General features: G+C 35.6%; 1 pseudogene across 1 annotated transcript in view; it reads right to left on the minus strand.

Moving 5' to 3' along the window:
* Positions 1 to 15,328, minus strand: part of LOC145792676 (rRNA biogenesis protein RRP5-like) — an 87,038-nt pseudogene extending 71,710 nt beyond the window's left edge. The window contains exons 1-5 of the transcript XR_014332423.1: positions 15,058 to 15,328; positions 14,745 to 14,968; positions 12,743 to 12,883; positions 12,363 to 12,536; positions 5,391 to 5,490 (exon numbers count right to left, since the gene is read on the minus strand). The product of XR_014332423.1 is annotated as an rRNA biogenesis protein RRP5-like (transcript). The remainder of the gene's footprint in view (positions 1 to 5,390; positions 5,491 to 12,362; positions 12,537 to 12,742; positions 12,884 to 14,744; positions 14,969 to 15,057) is intronic.
* Positions 15,329 to 15,687: the final 359 nt, after the last annotated feature.

Below are 15,687 nucleotides of genomic sequence, written 5' to 3' on the forward strand. Positions count from 1 at the left end.
AAAGCCCACTAGGGCCTCTAAGGTCATCTACAGGTTTGGAACCCTCTCCCTCTCTTGATCCGAGATTCTAAAGTTGTTCAAACCTTTCAAAGATAAAAATAAGGCTATAGATAATACATCTGAGGATTCTGAGGTATATCAATAATTTTTGGTTGAAGGGCTCTAAAAACTTTGTTTTTCCAAACCAAGGATGTTTGAAGGGCCCTGAAAACTTTGTTTTTTTCCAAACCAAGCCTATTTAGAGGCTTACCTGCACCTTAATGGGACATTAAGACTGTTACTCTACCGTTACAGCAGTTACACATGCAATTTTCTGTCACACTGCAAAAGTGGGCATAACGGGTGGCGCCTGAGACCGCAACCATTACATAGCACCGCTTTTTGAAACTTTGCCCATAACTAAGAAACAACAATATCAGAAGCTAAAGACATGCCACGAAGTATCAAATGGGAAATGTGGTTCAAGTACTACTAGGAACATGAGAAAGAGGGGTCCAGAGTTTTACGCTTGATCATGAAGAAGAAAAAAGTTCTAGAAGCGGAGTAAGGTATTCACCTTTCAATCTCAATATTTTTCTTTTCTTTTTCTTTTCTTTTTTTTCTAAGAAACGACCTTTGTATATAAGGTATGAGGTTCAAAATTTTCAAAAAATTCAAAATGCATTATATTGGCTCAGCACAAAAATTGAGCTCTCCTACATTATCAACTAACTAGGGCAAAAGAGGATTCGAAAAAAAAAAACAAAAAAAAAAATCCTTCATACCAAAATGAGAACTATGCAATAAACAAATCTTTAATTTTTGCACCACCAACTCTGTATCCTCAAAAGTGCATCCATCTCTTTCTCTCCACAACCACCACGTGATACAATCATCCATGCTTTTTTTAGTAAAATATCCCAACCTTAATGGGATGAGTTTGGGAATGGGCAAGTAGAATCTGATTAGGTTCAGGAGGGGCTGGGTGGGAAAGGGGCAACTTAAACTCAAGCATATAAATTCTCATATATATAATTATATTTTAGAGCAAATTACAAATATACCTCCTAAGATTTGCTTAAAATATGGATTATCCCTTGTAATTTGGAAAATTACAAATACCTTCTTGTCAGAATTTTTTATTTAACAGAATTAACTAAAAAAATAAAATTTTTGACTACTCTTCTATAGAATAATAAAATTACATGAATTATTAATTAAAATAAATTTCTGACATCATTAAAAACTGTTAATTCATTTGATGATTTATTAACAAAAGAGACTATTTGTTATGAAATTAAAAACTTCAACAGGTGGAATGTAATTTTCAGAATTTGTATTTTAAATTAACCTCAGGGGGTGTATTTGTAATTTACCCTATATTTTAATATATATCCATGGGAGCTTCTATTTGCACCCTAAAATGTAGGTCGAGGACCCCATTACTTTGAGCACCCCAATAATAAATTTGAAATTTTATTTATTTGTTTGGACACTCTAAATAATACCTATCCTAATCTTAAAAGCTCTAAAACCCTATACAAATCTACTTTGTACACCCTATTACCAATAAACAGAGGAACAAAAACCACATTTGGAGTCTCTGGAATTCCAAGCGACGAAAAGGGATTCTGAGTTCATTCGAGACGAAGAGGGTCTCTCTCTACTCCTCTATGCAATCCGTCTATCAAAGCAAACTACTACTCCTACATCAACCAACGGTAGGGCTGTGCAAAATATTGCCCAATCCGTTAAAATTGTACCGCGGTTTAAACTTTAAAATTTATAATCCGCCTTCGAAACCGCTCTGCTCCGCTATAGTTAATACATATATATTTTTTAACCTATAATAAAATATGAAAGTAAAAATGAGTGTGAAAGATATTTAATATGTGAAATTTATTACAAATTAGTAGTTATATATATGAAAAATATTATGTAAAATTAGTTTGTGTCATATATATGAAAAATATTATGCAAATTAGTATTATATATTATGCAAAAACTTGATAATTGGCTAAAATATTCTTCAATCTACCAATCCATCCAAAACCACTCAAACTGCAATTTACCAATCTATCAATCTGCCAATCCGCCATTCGGTTCATAATTTCACTCTCAAGCTACCCAAACCGCACCGCGCACACCCCTAACCAGCGGCTACCTAGTCCCAGTTGTTTCAAATGGATACTCAATGCGGAACAAAATATATTTGTCCGCATACTTAATTCCAAACATATGAAGTTTATTCGGATACTCAAGCCCAAACCACAAAAAATTGATTCCGATTGTTTCATATGGATACTCAGTGCCGAACAAAATATATTTATCCGGATACTTAATTCCAAACACGTGAAGTTTATTTCGGCCAGTTGTTTCATATGGATACTCAGTGCCGAACAAAATATTTTGTCCGGATACTTAATTCCAAACATGTGAAGTTTGTTCGGATGCTCAGTGTCAAATCAATTCGGAAAACTAACCTACGAAAAATGATGAACAACAATTAAACACTTAATTTCTCTATAGAAAATTGCTTGGAAACGTCTTCTTTATTATCCATTATTGATTTCAATATGAAATAGAATACAAGAATGATGGATTAAAGTAAATAGGGTTGGGTTAGGGTTGGGTATGAAGATGCAAAGTGATGAAAGTAGGAAAAGAATAGGGAAGATGAATATTGGGGCTGATGATGAATGGGGTTTTCAAAACCCTTTTATTTACACTTTTTCCAAAGTCAAGTACTTTTTGGTCATTTTAAATAGGGACTTAATAGTAATAAAAAAAATATATCATTAAATTGGGGCGCCTAATCTACTTTTTGGGGTGCAAATAGAAGCTCCCATATATCCACAAGTAGGAACACTTCTATGAAAGAAGTGTCGTGTCAGACACTGACACTCTGCTAACACTCCTAATTTATTGTTTCTTCTTCTTTCTCATATAAGCAATGACAATGATTGGTATGTATATACCCTGTCTTCTTTAGGTTATCAATAGAAGGAATAGTCATCTATTGTTTCCTCTTTCTAACGTAAGCAGCACAACACTAATAAAGTGATTAGTGAGCCTATATCCTTTCTTCTTTAGTTTATCAATAGTAAGAAAAGAGTCTAACGCAATCATCCATACAAAGAATGCCACCTTTGTTGGCGCTCCCAACTCCCAAATCACCTCAAAAGGAAATAAGATCCTCACCCTACCAAATGTTAGAGAATAATAGGACTTTACCAAGAAAATCCCATTACCATGATTCCGCCAATCTTACTCCTATGAACAGTAATTCTGTATAGAAGCTCAAAGAAATAACTTATAGCCTCCAATTACTAGTCCTAGAGCAATCTAATGAGAGATATTCCCAAACCATTCCGGAGTCTCATGTAATCTGCTATCAAAGTTTCCTAGTTCACAACAACACTATGAAGATCCAAGGTCACTATGACCATCACCACAAAGCTCACGTGCTTGACAAAGTCAGACCATCCTCTATCGTCACCCTTCTCCATAGATTGTCTTTCTATTCTCCGAATATCCAAAGTCATTTACCCAACAAGGCTAGATTAAAAAGGCAAAAATGATGAAAGCCCCCTATCCACAAAGTAGGCAAGCAAGCTAGGGAACCCTTAATAAGAGTGATTCTAATCTCTTATATATAGATATTCCCTTTTCCATCAAGTGATGATATTTGAAAATTAGGATGATTTCAAAAAAAAAAATCGATACATAATCATGTCTCTAGTATTATTAGTCTTATTTTATGACTAGTTTTAATTTACTAGGATTTTAAGGTAGCGGTATTTTGGTAATTTTCATATTTGCTAACTTGGGTTGTAGGGGTTGGCATGTGGGTCAAATTACTGAATTGAATTTTATTCATATTTTCTTATTTGGTCTTAAATTGGTTTCAGAAGTAAAAGAATTTTTAGTAGTTCACTTCTCTTGTTATAGTTGGAATAGGAAGTCTTTAAAGTCTATATGAAGTCATGTAATTCTTCTAATTCAATAGATTTGATATTTAAGAAAATTTTCAAAGCTTTTGAAGCTTCTTTACGGATTGTGTGATGCAATCAAATGCTAGGTGTAATGCCTAAAAGATTCTAAGAGTGATTCCGCAACCTGTCTTCTTCTTCTCCTTCTTTCCCTCTTGTATTTTCTGCACTTTAACAGCCCCTAAACAGTGCCAAATCTCATCTTTTCATGCTTAAACTCTTAACCATATATTATCCTAAACAAGCCCTACTTGTCCCCTATACTTTTATTGCAATTTCAGCCATCTATTCAATTAAAATCAACTCTTAATTTTCAAGAAACAATAACTTAACAATGATGTTGATATTTCATAATCATATATACATTTACAAGTAACAATGACCCAATAATAACGAACTTGTAGAACCGTTAGGTTTAACTAACCTCATCCATGTAATATTAAAATATATTTATTTCAATAAAATAGCAATAGATGAATTCATATTGGAAATTACTTTAACCTTAAACATTTTTAGAATATACATTCTGTTTTTTTTTTTTTAAGGAAAAAAAAAAGAAAAAAAAAAAAGAGAGAAATGTTTAAAACATGTTGGGTTTGACTGAATCTGATTGGATCCTATTAAAAACTCCCTCATCTAAAAAAAAAAAAAATCATATATATATATTGGTTATTTCGCACTAAACCCTCTTAGAAGTTGTATTATGTCATTTTAACTAAAAAAATGAAGAAAAAAATTGAAATATGTCAAACATGATCGCTTCAAGAATTGCATGAATTGTAAAAAGTGAATCGAATCGTAAATCGATTGTGAATTGCGCGATTCACTAGAGACTCACTTCCAAAATAGATTCACCCATAGATTCATATCGATTTTGTAAAAATTGTGAATCGAATCGTGAATCGTAAGATCCTGATAACAAAGCTCTGGATCATTGGCTTCTCAACTGTGAGGTGGTTAGGGAGCTTTGGGATTTGTCGTTAGGACATTTTTGGGGTTCTTTGAGTTATCCCTGCTTGATTAAGAGAGTTGTTGGAAAGTTGGGAATGCTGCAAATGGAGGAGAACAAAGAGAGCTTGATTGAAAGCTTCTCCCTGCATTTTGTGGTTTTATGAAAAGAAAGAAATGGGTGCATTTTTTATGATAACAGTGTTAGCAACTTTTATGTTCAAGATTTGTCTTTTGCATAGTTTTCCTTCATGGTGTTAAAGATTTTTTGTCAATCCTCATCTACTGTAGATTTCATCAGGAGCTCAACTTGGCATCAAGCCTTCTTTGATACTCTTGAATACAGGTTGCGTACCCTTTGCCCTTTTGTTTTTTTCTAATACATATTTACTTATCAAAAAAGATGTAACAAAGATTAATTAAAAGACAAAAAGTGACTAGAATGGATATGCTAGGATGACTAGCGATTACCAGCTTGACTGTTTTTCGACATAAACCAAGTAAATGAAGGCAATCCAAAATGAAGTATATAGCCGTGGTCTTCAATGCTCTTCACATATGCAGTGATAACCTGTAAATCATACACAATTAGAAAAAGAAAAGAAAAAATCATACCAGAACATAAGCATGAGAGATAAACAAAAGATATGGTTAAGAGTAGAGTGTTCAACTCAAACACAATTTCGCAAGAAACAGACTCCACATCAAACCAAAAAGAGTACCTTACCTAGCCTCTTTTGTCATATAGGCAAATAAGGGAATAAAATTTTTATTTTACAACTTCAAAGCTAGATAATAAAGAGCTAAAAGAGCACATAATAATTAATAATGTAGCAATAATACTTAGGAGTCTTATTTTTTCATGGGTAATTGAAAAGGGAGGATTTAATTTGAGTATTGGCATACCTCTGGTATAGAGGACTAGGCAGTGTTTTTAAAGGCTCACGGCGCACCAAGTCGCTAAAGGTCTCTTAGGAGCAAGGCGCAAGGAGCAAGGCGCAAGGTGAGGTGCGGGCTTTATTGAAGCAAGGCACGCAGTCTTAGTAAAAAATAAATAAATTAACATAGACTAATGACTCATACTAGTACTAAGACAAATTATTAAAAAAAATAAAAAAATAAAAACTAAATAAAAGAAGAAGAAGAAAGTAACCAAGGCAAATTATCGAATAATTCTCAAACCATAGAATAAAAAAAGAAGACATGTGCTTGCTTATACAAATAGTTGTTATTCTCGTTTTACATTATTCCATGTAACAAAGAAGCAAAAAAAAAAAAGACAGGAAAAAAAACCCAACCCAGCAATAGACAGAAAAGAAGAGAAAGAAGAACCCTGCCCAGCAAAGAAGCAGGGAAGAGAGAAAGAGATTCGAAGAAGCTGGAAAAAGAAAAAAACATAGAGCAAAGAGGAGGAAGAAGAAGAAGAAGAAGAGAGAGAGAGAAAGTCGAAGTCGAAAAAGAAAAAAACAGAGAGCAACAAAGTAGAAGGGGAGGGAGGAGGAGGAGGAGAGAAAAAATAAGTCACCTAGCAACCAACGAAGAAAAAGAACAAGGGAAAAAAAAAAAAAAAAAAAAAAAGTCGAATCAAATTGAATTGAATCACCTAACAGCAACTAACGAAGAAGAAGAAGAACTAACCTCAAGATTTCGAAGTCGAAGTCGAAGTCGAGAGAAACGAGCCCAGAGGAAGAGACGACACAGATTTCTTCAATAGATTAGGGATTTAAGCTGTTGACTGATTTGAGTTGAGTTATATTGTATGAGTTGTAATCCTATGGGTTGGAGCCTTTTGAACACAGATCAGAGCCGTTAGATCAGCATCAGAAACAAAAATAAAAACAAAAAAAGCCCTCTTAGGCTCGCACCTTGCGCCTTTCACCACCTGGCCAAGGCGCGCAACTCATTTAACGTGCCTCGCCTTGGATCCCTTCAAGACACTAGTTGCGCCCTAAGCCTAAGTGCGCCTTTCACAACACTAGGACTAGGGTTACCACAATTCTCACTAGTCATCATCATTCCTAAGTGGGGGAACCACAATGCTGTTAGGCACATCCTTCATGTGAGCTCCCCTATTATGTGATGCAAGATTCTTCCCCAATTGTTTAATCCAGCACCTGGGGATTTTGATGACATGTATTCCTCTGTTACAACCTTAAGTTGAGTCCAAGGACAAGGCCTTGTTACTTAGTCCAAAAGGTAGCCCTCTCTGGGAGTGCTCCCTTAGTTGTACGGTCAAGCTCTTCCACACTAGCCACTCTGTGCTTAGCCAATATGATGATCTTAGTGGTCTGATCCAGTTACAGATGCTCGGTCATTGCCTATCTTGGCCCAAATAGTGGCTGGACCAACTCTAACATTCTCGACGCACAACCCTAATTCCAATATACGGTATCTAGCCCTAGCCCAAAGCTCGGCTCAGTCCAAGGGTGCTAGACTAGGTTTGGCCCATCTCGTGTACTTGGCCTATGCCCTTATCTAACCACATACGCAGGCTAGTTGGGCTTGACCCATGTGACGAGTTCGGCCCAATCTAGGCCTTGCCTCGGTCATATTAACTACCTTCATTTGCCCCTTAGCTTTCACTTGTACTTAGCAGTGTTTTAAAAGGCTCTAGGCGCACCGAGGCGACAAGGTCTCCTATAGCCTAAGCACAAGGCACGAGGCAAGGTGCGCGCCTCACCAAAGCGAAGCGCAAGTAGTAGAAGAAAAGCAAAATTATAAAATTGGCAAACTTTTCAACATAACTAATATATACAGAATTTCAAAAATCATAACCATTTCCAATAATCTTTAAACATAACATTCAATAATCTAAAAACTAGAAATATAATATCCAACGAAAGATATAAAGCATAACATTCAATCTTTTATCACTTTTCGCTCTCTTTTGACCACGTTTTGTCATTTTATATTGAAAAGTTTTGAATCCCTGTGGGTATTCCCACAAAAAAAGCACTTAATCAACAATTGGAGTAGAAAAATAGGTATGAGCTCACGTCTTGCGCCTCAAAAAAGAGCCCACACCTCACGCCTCAAAAAAAAAGCCCTCACCTCAACACCTAAGCTGCACCTTGCATATTACACCTCGCCTTGACCTGTTAGAAGCGCAAGGTTGCTCCTCATTGCAACTCGCGCGCCTTTTAAAACACCAGTACTTAGTGAAGTGGAAGCTTACTTCAGGGGCAATCTCCTTGTGATATTAAGTGTCTACCTCCTTAGCTCAGTCATCCCCCTGGTCAGACACAAATATCCGTTTGTGTACTGCTTGTGCACACGTGGCGCTTTTCAATTGGCAAAGCCAACCTGTCCTTAACCGCTTGATTTGCTCAATGTGACATGATCCGTTGTATTTTTCATCTTCCCCAACAAGTAATGATAGTACTAAACAACACCCTTTGGTTTCCCAATACACTTGGATGTCCCTTCTAGTTCAAAAGCTATGAGTACTACATCTTCCTTCCAATAAGGTCTTCCCCTTCCTAATGATCTAGAGTGCTCTCTCGCAGATTCTGTTTACTCCAATTCCATCATTCCCCTCCAACGAGCCTGTTCCAGCCCCAACTTTGAGCCCATCTGTTGTAAGTCGTCCTTCCTCACTAGCTTTGATTCCTAGTCCCACTTAGTTGCTTTGATTTCCAATACTGTTCTGGTTTCTCCCGATGTCCGCCATTGATTCTAGTGACTATTGCCATGATTTCCCCGCCGTTTATTATTTCCATGCTTTGTGAGGTTTCAACGCCATGGACAAGTTTCGGAGTAAGGTGGATACTCTCACTGCTATGGTGCGATTCCATCATGAGTACAGTGTTGCCAATGACGTTACATTATCATTGGCAAAGATGGATGCTAAACAGATGGGGACCAAATCAACAGTCGCCTTCCCCATAGCATCCATTGTTGAAGGCAGCCTTAGATTCTTATTAGACGCTTCGTTGCATCAGCTTTTCCATCAAGTCATGCTTACCTCGATGCAAGTCTCTATTAATGTCATTAGGATAGTCTGTGGAATCTCAACCCTTAATCACAAGCTCAGACTTAACCTTGAAATCTGAGACATCTTTCATTGCAATGGTTTATTCCACAACAAGGATTATAGCACATATTATTTGTGTGTTTGGTCGGCCGAGCTACATATTACTTGTGTGTCTGGTTGGCCGAGTTGCACCTAGTTACCAAGCTCTTTGATAAAGGACAAGCACAATGATGACTTCCTTCAAGTTAGGAGAAATTGGGAGTTTTCAGCCGATACTAAGGACCAAACAGAGAGGCTACCACTAATCGATAGCCATCCAAGTCTTGGACTGACCTCTCCTTTGATCTCAAATTCTTGATTATTTTGCCTAAGTCACTCGTTTGGTTCCCCTTTCAGGTCCTAGTTGACACAAGAGGCAGCCGACAACGGAGAACGTAGAAGCAATCAAAGCCACATTTCAATACAAAAAACGTTCAGCTCTAGAGTTGCTCGGTTACATACAAATCTACAGGTTTACTATCACAAAGAAAGTTAAAGTACTAATTATCTTCAAGAGTCTCCTGAGCATAAAGACGAGCATCAACTCGATTAGACACAAGTGCCTCTTCTTTTGTTCCAACCCGTTCTTCGAGCCAAGCTCCCAATAGCACTGTCTAGGGAGATAACCATGCTGAAGCAAAGAGTGATGCTTGATTTGGAGACCAAAGTGCTCAATTCCACATCTACACAAGGAACAGCTCTCTTGCCTTTCCTTAGACTAGGTAGTATGAGAGGCTTGTTTAGAAATTTATCTGAGGGAGAAGAACGTTTATTTTATTCTGAGGTTGAACTGAACAAGTCCCCCCCCCCCTCCCCAAACCGAGAGGTCCTGGAAGAGGCATAAGGAGACTAGCAAAGAACTAGTTGATGCCACATTGAAGAGCAAGGAACGAAAGAGTTGCTCGAGCTGTGGGAACAGCCTTTGATGCATACTGGCCGACTGATCAATACCACTAACTCCGTTGTAAATTCGCGAGAGATGGCTTTCGATCTGTCGAAAATCTTCTTCTTCCACTTGACATGGCCAACCACAACATTCCTTCAAGAAACCACATAATGAAGGGAATAGCCCAAATGCTAAACGTGGAAATGTCTTTTTGTACATATTTAAGTCTTTCCTCTCCCTTGTTAGCAACTAATTGACTGTCTTCTTCAATGTGTACAAAGGATGCATATCATTGATGATCTGACTACTTTAGAGGATTCCAAGAGGACCCCCGCATCTTGGCCTAAGACTTCTATTGCGTCAGATGAGAAGGCAAAGCTAGAAGCTGTGGAGCTAAGCAAGAAATTAGAGGAGAGGGCGGCCAAGCTAGAGGGTGTGGTGGCAATCAAACTCTAGGTGCGATGTCAAAGGCTTGTAAAAGTGATTCCAAAAACCAGATTTATTTAAAGCACTTTAACCCTCAAACATCTCACATCACAAGTGCAACCCTATAAAGAACTGCAAAATAAACATGTATTCCTATTTTTTGGATATTGTTCACAAGGTAGGAACAAGCCCAAACCAATCCCCAAAACTCGTATTTTTCAATCTCAAAACCCAACCCTTTGTTTCACTTTTAAAACCCTAAAATCCTCGTATCTTTTCACTCATCTAGCCTTTTAAAACTAACCGAAAGAGTCACATGCACTTTTTTTGTTGCTATACATTTGAGAACAAGAGTCACTCCTCTTAGTAGAGTGCAATTTGCACTGATTCTACATCACAAAAAAGCAAGGACATATGCCTAAGTGGGTACAAGATACAGGTGGTTTGCCTTTGTCTATCCTAGCACCTCATTAATAGTGGGACCTCAACTACTAGGACCACCAAATCACCAATACACAGATTTCAGATGTTTACAAAGCACATCACATGCCTTCTATGAAGCACGGATACTTCAAATAGGGTGACATATCCGTATTGTATCCGTATCAGATACCGATACTCCTTGGATACTCGCGGATACGTATCGGATACTTATTAAAAGTATCGAATACTTCTTTTTTATTTTTTCATTAATTTTGGAGTATCGGATACTTAATTTTGAAGTATCGGATACTTCAAGTCATGTTTACTTGTTTTATGAAATTAGAATTGTAACATTTCTTGCATAGTAATATAATATAATATAATTGCAAGTATAAATATAAGAATATTTTTCTAATACTTTGTTAAGTTCTTCGATAAGAAGAGTATAGTGAGTTAAATAATAGAATTTATCAAACTAATGTATCCTAATTATTTCATGCATGTCCCCCCTATAACAACATAGAAAGTAAGAATTAACAAGATAATATAACAATGGTAAAATTAATTATCAATAAATAAATAAGCAAGTAAACTTGAATACAATATTTTTCACTAGTGTCAAAGGAAAAAGCATAGGGACAAATTGTGAATTGTTCTATTATTGTAATATAAATATATTAAACTTGATCTTGAAATGAAATATTTGCAAAACCTATTAAAAATTTAAGAAGTAAACAAGCTACTAGCTTAAATTAAAACAAAATTCTTAAAAGTTAATATTTTGCATTATAAAATTACATTATGATTTCTCAACGTTCTTTAGTTTATGTGTAACTCACTATTAATAATTTTAAAAAATATATTTTTCACAAACGTATCCTAGCCGTACCGGTATCCTATTTTTTTAGATTTTGTCGTATCGCCGTATCCGTATCGTGTCGTATCCATATCTTGTATCCGTATCTATGCTTCCTAGCATGCCTTTATCTTGGTATGAGTCATCTCCTTTTGGAGATCTATCTCTTTCGCTCTCTAAGTCAAGCAAACGCGCAAGTCCCTCGAGGGAGAGTGGAGCGAGCATCTTAATCAACCTTTAATTCTAGCCACCAAGTCACATGACCTGAGAGGTATTGCATAGGGTCATAGGGTCACACTCAACTGCCCTGTAATCGTGGAACAAACTCTACCAGAGAGGTCCCTAGGCTAGTGTAAGAGCATTGGATGCCATTGGGGGAAAAGGGGGGACGCAGCATAGGTGAAACACACTATAGTAAAAAATCACTCCACCACCAAACAAAAGGCATCGAGCATGGCATCGAGAGCAAGAGAGGCGACGCGCAAGAGAGGAGCATATTGAGCATGTTTACATAAGCATATTGGAAGTACCTTACTAATTGACTGTAAGCCCTAGGCTTAAGGTTAAGACATCGTTAGTCTTAAGTGACATGTCTCGACTCACAAAATATCAAATTTCAATATCTCATCACAAAATATTTTATTACACCTCTTCCTTTCACTAGTAACATTTATCATTATTAAAATTAATATTCATTTGTTATAGGATTGTGGTCAAAAAAAGTTGAATGAAAACAGGAAGGAACCAAAAATAAGAAGAAAGTATCATATTAGTATCAGAGTCATTTTCTTGCAAAAAGAAAAATTAAATCTTCAATGAAACATTTGAAAAAATGCATACCATTCCTTCTTGAATAACATCCAAGGTTAAGGTCTTATGCAACAAAGCAAGACGCAAAGAAAGCCAGATCTTTCGTTTCCCCTTCTCTTTCTTATCATCACCCAATTGCAGTACAATGCAAGAAACCAGTTGCCCAACATGATAAATGCTAGAAAGAAAATTAGTCTCCACATCCTAAGATAATAGAAAATAAAACCTTCTTACACTGAAATTATGAAAACAAACAATTTTAAGCACACATAAACGTAAGGAAGGAGGGGGAAAATCTAAATGAGAAAAATTAGTTCAAAAGCAGTAGAATAATAATGGCACAAAGACAGAAAATAAATGTCAAGGGAAGAACTATTTGGATATTCTTTATAGAAGAAGCAAGTCACCACCTTCACTTTATTATCTGAAATAGGATCAAATGCTTCACTTGCACGAACTAATCCACGCAAGCCCCCTGGAAGACTAATTACGATATCTTTCTCATTTACTTCAGCAATGACTCCCCAAAGCTTCATTCCAGGAGAAATATTCTAGGAATGCACAAAGAAAGCATAACTTTAAATTAGACAGCAAATTAATGTGGAAAAAAAAATATATCCAAAATTAAGATGCTAAATTATTAACAGATGGCATCTATGAAGTTAACTTCAAAGTGTAGATAAGCTAGAAATACAAAAGTAGCAGTACCAATAATTACAAGAATTTTTGAAAACAATATTAGGCTTTTATTGAAATTTCATGCAATTTTTATTAAAATCTTCAAAATAAAGTTTACACACACTGTACTATTCTCAGGTTGCCCAGTCTCAATAGAGAGAAATAAAGAAAAAAAATACACAAAAAAAAATAATAATAAGAAGTATAATAGATAACATTCACATATGGAACGAGAGAAGGGAAAATGAAATCGTATGACAGGACAAGGTCTATACAGTAAATCATAACATTATGATCAGGGTTGGAGAAAGTATGATCAGGAAGAAAACAAGTAGGGTTGGAGAAAGTATGATCAGGAAGAAAACAAGTGGGCATAGCAAAAGTAGTCACAAGACTCACAGTTGACACGTTTAGCAGACCTTAGACAGTCAAGTTGATCCAACAACTTCCATCGGGGTAGTCCATTAACTTCACATGAAATCAGGGGCAAGTTAAAGGAAGAAATACAAAATCTAACCACCTGGCTCAGACTTGTAAATTTTATTTTCCCATTTTAGCTCAAGTAGAACTTTAATTTTAGAAATTAAGCTCTCCTTGTATTCAGTATTTTATGGTCATGGTTCATTCACCCTTTAATATATATTAATTAAAATTTTACATGGATTGAGTTTGATCAAGTCATACGGATGTACATGTCTATGTATATAACATTCCCCCCTTCTTTCTTTTTTCTTTTTTTGGGTCAATTGATAGAGAGAATTTTTCAATATGAAGTGAATTATATCAGGGGCAAACATAGTCCAACAACTATAGAATAGAAGCCCCACAACTAATCTAGTGAAGAGCCCCTATAATAGGAAAGAAACAAGTAGCCTAACCAACCAACCAACCAACCTACAAACATACCCCATATTGGGGAAGAAGAGAACAATATTACGAAAGAGCGGGAAGAAATTATCAGTCCTTGCTCAATGCAAGAATTGACCCCCTAACCTCCCAAATAGAAATGTACCAGGGTAACCAACTAAGTTAACCCACCCTTGTTATTTGTACCTTTTTCAAGGAATGTAAGCACCTTAAATTCATAGATCAAACTGAGAATGAAGCTGAAACATTGTCAGTTCAGTATTGTATTGCAGATGTATAGGTCCTCAGATTTCAGTTTTTCGGCCTGTCAAACAACTAAACAAAAATTCACCAAGTCTGGAAATACAGTAACTTAATTTAGTTTAATGAAATAGCATTATTAGCACCTAAATACGGCTGTTACCAACCATCTTATTACTTCCATCACCCAGTGAATTCCCTATTCAGCTTTGTAGTTACGCAGTTTTATCGGTTAACTCTAATCAAACTTGTAAATTGTTTGAGTCATTACTCAACAATCTTGTTTCTTTTCAAGCATTTCCTCTTTTATTCCCCCGCTTACTCTCCATTTTTTTGTTTGTTTGTTTTCTTGCGAAACCACATTGTTGTTTTCAGCATATAACTCGAGTATCCAGTTCCTAAACTAGGAAAATCAGACATTTAGAACAGATGTCGCAGCAACAATACAAAAGAAAACTTGAATGAATTATACATCAAAACCCTATTATAATAATGATTCAAGGATGGGTCAACAATAGCATAGCAACCGAGAGAACCAACCATAGTACACACTAATGATAGAATAATCTATCTCCATACATATAATAACTTAAAACACAAACAATCAATTATCTAACAAATATTTACCTTCAAGGTGATCTTATTGGCAAACCTAGGTAATTTTCCAGAAATGCCATCACCAAAAAGAGAACCCAAATCATCCTCTTCTGCTGAATGATTTCGCTTTTGTAGCCTTTTATTCTTATTCTTATAATTATTATTATTCAACTCCCTCTCTCCTGATTCAAACTCCATATCAACATCATCGCCATCAACTTCATCGACTTCTTTCCCAAGTGAACTTCTTCCACCTAATAATAATAACACATACAAAACAACAAACAAATTTAAAACCATACATACATACATACATGTAATATATATATATATATATACGAACCACCTCTGGCTGTGGCTCTGGGGAAGTCAGGGACGTCGTCTTGGAGTTGCATAGCCAATACTTGTGTTTCGTCTGTTTTTCTTGTGGGCTTGAATGATTTCTTAGATGGCTTCTGGAATTTCTGCTCAGATTTCTTGTTTGAAATTTTCTTGGAAGGTCGTGCCACTTTACCTGAAATTTTTCCAAGCAACCAAACACGTTCTAGGGTTTTGAGGCAAGTGATCGTTTAAACCCTAAACCCTTAACCAATAGAAGGGTAACGGCTGATGATAATGTTTTTATATATATATATATATATATATATATCAAATAAATACAATTGTTAATTACACTTTTTGTCCTTCTAATTTGATTTAAATTTTATTTTAATTTAAACAATTTAATTCTTATAGCTGCCTTATTTGATTAGATGAAATTGCACTTTTTATCCATCTAATTTGATTTAAATTTTATTTTAATCTCTATTATTTTAATTTAAATAATTTAATTCTTATAGTTGCCTTATTTGATCAAATGAATTATAATATAATATTTGAATTATTGATTCATGAAACTCACATTTTATTATTTTGTTACAAATTTTATTATTCAGTTTAAATTCCAATGACTATCTAACAAAATTGATGAATT

The sequence above is a fragment of the Camellia sinensis genome, chromosome 6 (assembly GCF_055761805.1).
Source record: "Camellia sinensis isolate YWXY chromosome 6, ASM5576180v1, whole genome shotgun sequence".
NCBI classification, from domain to species: domain Eukaryota; kingdom Viridiplantae; phylum Streptophyta; class Magnoliopsida; order Ericales; family Theaceae; genus Camellia; species Camellia sinensis.